This window comes from Mustela nivalis (genome assembly GCF_964662115.1).
Source record: "Mustela nivalis genome assembly, chromosome: 4".
Lineage (NCBI taxonomy): Eukaryota > Metazoa > Chordata > Mammalia > Carnivora > Mustelidae > Mustela > Mustela nivalis.
Window position 1 is genome coordinate 58,541,168 of NC_139023.1, and position 6,950 is coordinate 58,548,117.

The following is a 6,950-nucleotide window of genomic DNA, read 5'->3' on the forward strand; positions in this document are numbered from 1 at the left end:
CCTGGACCAGAGGACCCAGGTAAGCTGGGCCTAGATTTTAGATCAAAAGAATTTATGAAATAATAAATGTTGCTCTTAAATTTTAAATTAATTTGTTATGCAGCAATAAATAACTGATACAAAGTAGGAACAAGAAATATCCTTAATTTCATCAATTTTGGGTTCTCTCACAGGGATCACTTTTCCCACTCTGGTACGTCTGAAGGAGAGAGACATCATCTGGACAAGTGTGTTGAGGTCTTATTCTAGTGGCTACTTTCAAAATGCATTTCAAACCTGTTTCATTCATCACGTTTCTGGAACCATTCAAGAAAAGGGAAAATAGAGCTAAATTCTGGGAGACTGAGAGCTTCAATAATGATGGAATCAAAGTTGTCAGGTATAGGAGAAATTCTCAAGAGGTGTAGGTAGGGATACATACATTAGTCATCTTTGTCTATTATAACAAAATATTGTGAATGGAGTAGCTTCAATAACAGGCACGTATTTTTCACAGTTCTGGAGGCTGGAAAGTCCAAGATCAAGGTGCCAGCGGCTTCAATTTCTGGTAAGACCCCTCTTTTTGACTTGTGGATGTCTCCTTTCTTTCTAGGTCCTCACATGGTTATGGGGTTTGGGGAGAGAGTGAGCAGGTTTCAAGCTTTCCAGTGTCTTTTCTTATAAAGTCCCTAATACCATCTTGCAGACCTTACCCTCATGATTGTGTCTTATCCTTATTATTCCTATAGGCCTCCCCTTCAAATACTGGCACAGTGGAGTTAGGGCTTCACCATAGAAATTTGGTGGTGAGGGCACATACATTTAGTTCATAGCAGTACAGAATTGGAGATTTTAGGCAGGTGACCAGGGGTGGAGGGTAAGGAATTGTGCTGCCACTAAATACAGCAGATACCCTCATTTCATGCAGTTCTGGCCTCTAGCCAAGAGAATGATTGTTGTCACTGGTGATGCGAATAAGCCCTGGAATCAGACAGTACATAGTGGCCATTACACATGCAGATACCAGAGCTAACTGCTTGCATCTGACTCCTGGCTATGCCATTACTTACAAGCTGTGTAGACTTGGACAGAACACTTCATCTTACCTAATTTCCCCTTGCCTCAGTTTGCTCACCTATGATTACGGGTAACAGTAGAGTTATTTTGAGGATTAAAAAAGTTGATTGGAGAACGTGGCTGGTTCAGTTGGCAGACCATGAGACTCTTGATCTTGGGGTTGTGAGTTTGAGCCCTGCATGGGGGGGTAGAGATTACTTAAACACTATTAAAGACTCTTAATCTCTGGAAACAAACTGAGGGCTGCTATAGGGAAGGGGAATGGAAGGGGGTGGCTGGGTGATAGACATTGGGGACAGTATGTGTTGTGGTGGGTGCTGTGTTATGTAAGACTGATGAATCACAGACCTGTACCCCTGAAACAAATAACACATAATATGTTAATAACAAAAAATTGAATTTTTAAAAAAGATTTTATTTACTTACTTGACAGAGGGAGAGCACAAGTAGAGGGAGTGAACAGCAGACAGAGGAAGAGAGAGAAGCGGGCTCCCCACTGAGCAAGAAGCCCAATGTGGGGCTCAATCCCAGAACTCTGGGATCATGATCTGAGCTGAAGGCAATGCTAACCAACTGAGTCCTTCATGTACTCTGGTAGTAACCTCTGGTGTCATTGTCTCTGCCATCAGACTACCTACACTTCAATGCTGGACGAGGCTAGCTGTGTGGTTATAGGCATGTGAGTTATCCTTTGATGCTCTCCATTTTCTTACCTGTCAACATGGAGATAATAACAGCACATCCCATAGATTTGCTGGAAACATGACAAAAATAACACATATAATATGTTGAGTGCCTAGTAAGCATTTGGTAGAAATCAATTCTTATTGTCTTTCCACCTTGTTCCATAAAACAGCTTAGCTCATTTTGCCAATTATGAGATTCACCATGAAATGTGAATTTGCTTTATAGAAAGTGGCTTGAGAATCAGTTTTACTGGAACACTTCTAGGAAGGGAGATGCCTTAACCCGTTTCAGGTGGCTCTTTTCTTCTATCAGAAATTATTTTGGTTAAAAGCCATCTTGTGGAGGTGCCATGGGCTGTAGTGAATAAGCTTGAAGTCTGTTGTCAGTGAGAGCTGGTCTTGATTTTCTTTTCTACCCCGCGTGAGTAAGGTAGGGAAGAAAATTTATGCAGTTATTGTCCCTATTGTATAGACAGGGGCAATAATGACTCTCTTACAGTGTTGTGGGGATGATGGCCTGAATGAAGTAAAGTCAGCAAACACTTCTCTTTCCCAAGACTTGCCACAGTGTGAGTGTGCACTGGTGCTCCTTCCAGAGACATCACCTACTGTCCATTTCCACCAACTTCTTTTCCTCCGCAGGCAGTACTGCAATGTAGTGAACATTTGTGAATTCTGCCTGTTAATTAATTTCATGCAGTGTTGCTGGGTGGTTTAATCCCTTTTCCTAGCACTCCTGGGACTGTATGAAATACAAGACAAGCATTCTTACCATAAAGTTATATTGAGGAATTTAATGAACAGAAAATGCCATATACCATCTGTCTCAAAATTAAGTATGTAGTTTGGGCATAGACACAGAATTCCTGAGAGACCTCATTCTGTAGAGCCTATTTGCTCTGCCCCTCCACCTCCTGGGAGTGTGAGATGTTCCTTGATGTTGCCTCTGGGCTCACCAGCTGTCAGGGAACACTGCACCACTGCATGAAGGGATTTGGGCTCCCCAGAGCCCACACTTGTTGTGGATAAAGCTGAACTCAAGACTGCCAGAGTTCAAGTGTCAGCTGCAATACCAACCAGTACAAGTTGCTACAACTGTGTCTTTGTTTTCTTTTCTGTAAAATGGTTGCATAATGCCAGCCACAATAACAGAAGAACTCTCAGTGAGTTGATATACCTCCTTCCTTCCCTTCCTTCTTTCCCCTTCCTTCCTTCCTTCCTTCCTTCCTTCCTTCCTTCCTTCCTTCCTTCCTTCCTTCCTCTCTTTCCTTCTTTCTTATCCTAGCTTTCTTCCCTTCTTCCTTCCTCTTCCCTCCCTTCCTTTTTGTCTTTCTTTCTTCCCTCCTCCTTCCTTCCTCCCTTCTTCACTTCTCCCTCCCTCCGGCTCTTTCTCCCTCCCTTCCTCCTTCCTTCCCTTCTTTCCCCACTTGCTGTCTGATGAAGGAGAGTGTGGACGGCTGCAGAAGGATGGCTGCTGATGAGCCACACCTGGAAGTGGGCACATCCCTTCAAAGCACTGACCAGAAGCCAGGCATAGGTTCCTTTGCTGAATCAAGAGAAGTGGTGGTGGGAGGTGTGGCCTTCCCCTGCGTTGGAGAAAACCCAGCAGGGAGAGCTCCTGATATTGTCTTTGCTACAAAGGGAATAACAGTTTCTCTCCCAGAGATGCTGCAAAAATTACCTGTGAAAACCCACAGGGAGCACTTAGAGTAAGCCCCCAGCATCTCATCTCTTAGTCTGCACTTGTGCTCATCCTCAGCATCACCATTGGTTTGTCTCATAGTCTTCCCCATGCACACTGGTTCCAGGGAATCCAGGGGGTTGGAATCACTCTTCTTAGCACAACTTCGGGGCTTCTGCCAGATCCTCAAGTGGGGGCATGGTTAAAATTTGCCTCCAAAGGAGGACAAGGGGAGATGGAGAGGAGAAGGGAGTTGAGGGAAATTGGAAGGGGAGGTGAACCATGAGAGACTATGGACTCTGAAAATCAATATGAGGGGTTTGAAGGGGTGGGGGGGTGGGAGGTTGGGGGAACCAGGTGGTGGGTATTAGAGAGGGCACGGATTGCATGGAGCACTGGGTGTGGTGCTGAATACTGTTATGCTGAAAAAATAAATAAATTTTAAAAATTGCCTCCAAAGGGCCACCATTTAGTAATTTGTGCCTCTTGCTATTGACTTGGGCTGTTCAGTTGGCTCTAGGTGACTGGTGGTTCTTATTAACTGTTGATTTCATAGGTGTGGAGAGTGGGAAGGGGGGCTTGATTAGCTCAGTGTAAGTCTTCCCATCCCTTTCCTTTGCCTACAGGTTATTTACCATCTCCCCTGGGTTCTCTGTTCTGTTAGTCTGCCAAAGAGTTTGAGACTCCTTCACTCATTCATTGATTTAATCCCCAAAACACTTTTCTATTGTCTGTTATGCACTAGGTAATACTTCGGGAATATATCAGTGAACATAAGATACAAACATCTTAATCCTCATGGATCTTGCATTTCATATTGTGTTCATGTTAGGAATGGATGAACACCATCAATAAAGAGGAACATAAGTATAATAATGTTGCATCATCCATGCGCACCCTGGAAAAAAATAATAATAAACATTGTGAGGAAGATCAGTGTTAAGGACTGAATGTTTGTGTGTCCTTAAAATTCATATGTTGGAAATTTATTCCTCAATGTGATGGTAGAGGAGGTGATATTGGGAGGTGATTATACCATGAGTGTTCCCCATGAATGGGATGAGCTCCCTTAAAAGAAGACACCACAGAGTTAGCTCGTCCTTTCTCCTCCACATGAGGGTATGAAGAGTAGTCATCTGTTTGCAGCCTGGAAATGGGCTTGCACCAGACCCTGGCCATGCTGGCACCCTGACCTTGTACTTGCAGCCTCCAGAACCATGAGAAATGAATGTCTGCTATTGACAATCCCCCCTGCCTATGGTTATTTGTTACAGCAGCCTGAACTGACTAAGACCAGACAGGTTATTAGGTGTAAAAAATATATTTTTTTTGTTTTTAAAAATTAATTGATTATTTTTAGGGTAGTTTTAGGTTTACAGATAAACAAGCAGAAAGTACAGAGAATTCCCACATACCCCTTTCCCCCTGCATACATTTTCTGCAATTATTAACATTTACACTAGCATGGTGCATGTGTTGAAATGGATGAGCCAATAATGATATATTACTACTTACTAAGGTTCATAATTGAAGTTACAATTCAATGGGGGAGCTATAATTTTAAAAAGTTTGATATAATGGAGCACTCTTGTGCCTACCTGCCTCCTGGGACACCTGCTGGACACCTGTCTGCCCTTCTGAGGAATGCATGTGGATACTTGTATATGCTGGGTGTGAAGCATCTCATGGGGAAACCTTCTCCAGGCAGGGGATGTGGGAGCTGCTGGATGATAGTACAAGAGCTGAAATGGATCTATCTTATTGGTGAACACATGATGCCATAGCCCAAAGAAGCTAAGAGATTTCTTGGTGACACAGAGCTCTTCAATGCACATTCTGGGGATGAGATCCTTGGCTTTGTGGTTCTTGGTTTAGTGTTCTGTTAGGAGGGGAAAAGAAAGAGAGAGCCTGTTGTCATTGGGTTCAAGTGCATGCACCAACCAAAGATAACCATTCTGCTGCCCAGTCCTCTTGCTTCAGTTTACATTGTTGTCATGTGTTCCCTTGTTATTATTAGTAAGCAATGCATTCACATTTTTATAAAAGGAATATAAATGCTCGCTTTTTAAATAGCAGTTTCCAGTGACTCATTTAGGAGGAAATCTCCGTAGTAACTAGGATATTGGAAGACTGAATAATTTTAACTGTGTTTGTTTTTCTGTCTTGGACTAAGATCCTGTGAAGGTTTCTGCACCAGTAGCTCAGGGGTTTAAAATAATCATTTTCCTCCCCTTTCTGTGCCCCAATAAAGGTCACCGACACCAACCTTCATTGTCCTGGGGTGCCACCGTGCAACTTGAAGGTGACCCAGACTGACCACATCTCAGAGGTTTGCAAGACATTCTATTTCCATATTCATTTAGTCACTGGGCTTTTTATGTGTGATTTTTGGTGACCATGAAATTGAGAGATGAAGAGGCCAGGATGCTGCCAAAACTGTGTGGCCAAGGCTCCGTGTGAGTTCCTCTCGTTTTGCCAGCATGCTTTTTTCCTGATGGTGGCTCTCCTTCCATTCAGTCCATCCTCTCAGTGGGGCCAGGGATGCTCCACAGATCTATCTGACCTGGGACCCAAGAACTATGGGTCTCAGGGATTCAGTGCAACAACTCTCCCCTCGTGTGTCCAGAAGCAAATATTAAGTTCTTGGCTGTTGTTTATCACTCCCTTATTGTGAAATAAAGAGATGAAACAGATCTTTTACCTCCTTAGTTAGGTTTATTCCAAGGTGTCTTATGGTTTTTGGTGCTGTTGTAAACAGAATCGATTCCCGAATTTCTCTTTCTATAGTTACATTGTTAGTGTATAGGAAAACAACTGATTTTTGTGCATTGATTTTGTATCCTGTCACATTACTGAATTGCACTATGAGTTCTAGTAATTTTGGTGTGGACTCTTTTCAGTTTTCTGCATAACGTATCTAACATAACATAACAAAAAATAAAGAAATAAGCCAGAAAGTGTTAATACTGTGGTCTTCAGAAATCCTTTCATAATACTATGATCTTCAGAATACCAACTAGCCTTTATGTAGAGCTGACTATGTGCCAAGCTGTCTTCTAAACACCATATAAAATGTGTCACTGAATTCTCATTATATTCTTAGGAGTACCAGCTGTGTCTGTTTGTCTGTCTACTATTTATCATCTATTTATCATCATAGCCACTATTATCATTTTACAGATAAGTGAAGGGCTGGGATTTGAATCCCATCAGTTGGCTAGAGTCCATGCTATAAAGTGCTTCATACAAGGTTAGAAGTGAAAGGAATCATCACAGCTGACCTTCTTATTTACTCATGTGGACATGTGCTCATGTAGCTCAAAAAAGAGAAATGATGCTCCTAAAATCACAGCAAGTTAGTGGCTGCTTGGTTCCTTTGTGAAGTTGTTCTTCCTGCAGAAAGACTCTCTGTCCCTGAGGTTTAAGGAGGTCACATGTTTTAGGGATTTGGGATTGAAGCAGCTATTGACTGACTTTTTATTCTGAATAGAAAAACCTGCCCAGAGAGGCAAGAAGGAGGCAGTGGG

The 6,950-nt window shown here is 42.6% G+C and overlaps 1 long non-coding RNA gene across 1 annotated transcript; it reads left to right on the forward strand.

Annotated features, from left to right (window-relative positions):
• The first annotated feature begins 307 nt into the window (after positions 1-307).
• On the forward strand, positions 308-6,299 carry LOC309863029. The gene is made up of 3 exons (XR_014310860.1): positions 308-379; positions 497-547; positions 5,675-6,299. It is a non-coding gene; the product is annotated as an uncharacterized lncRNA (long non-coding RNA).
• The last annotated feature ends 651 nt before the right edge of the window (positions 6,300-6,950 follow it).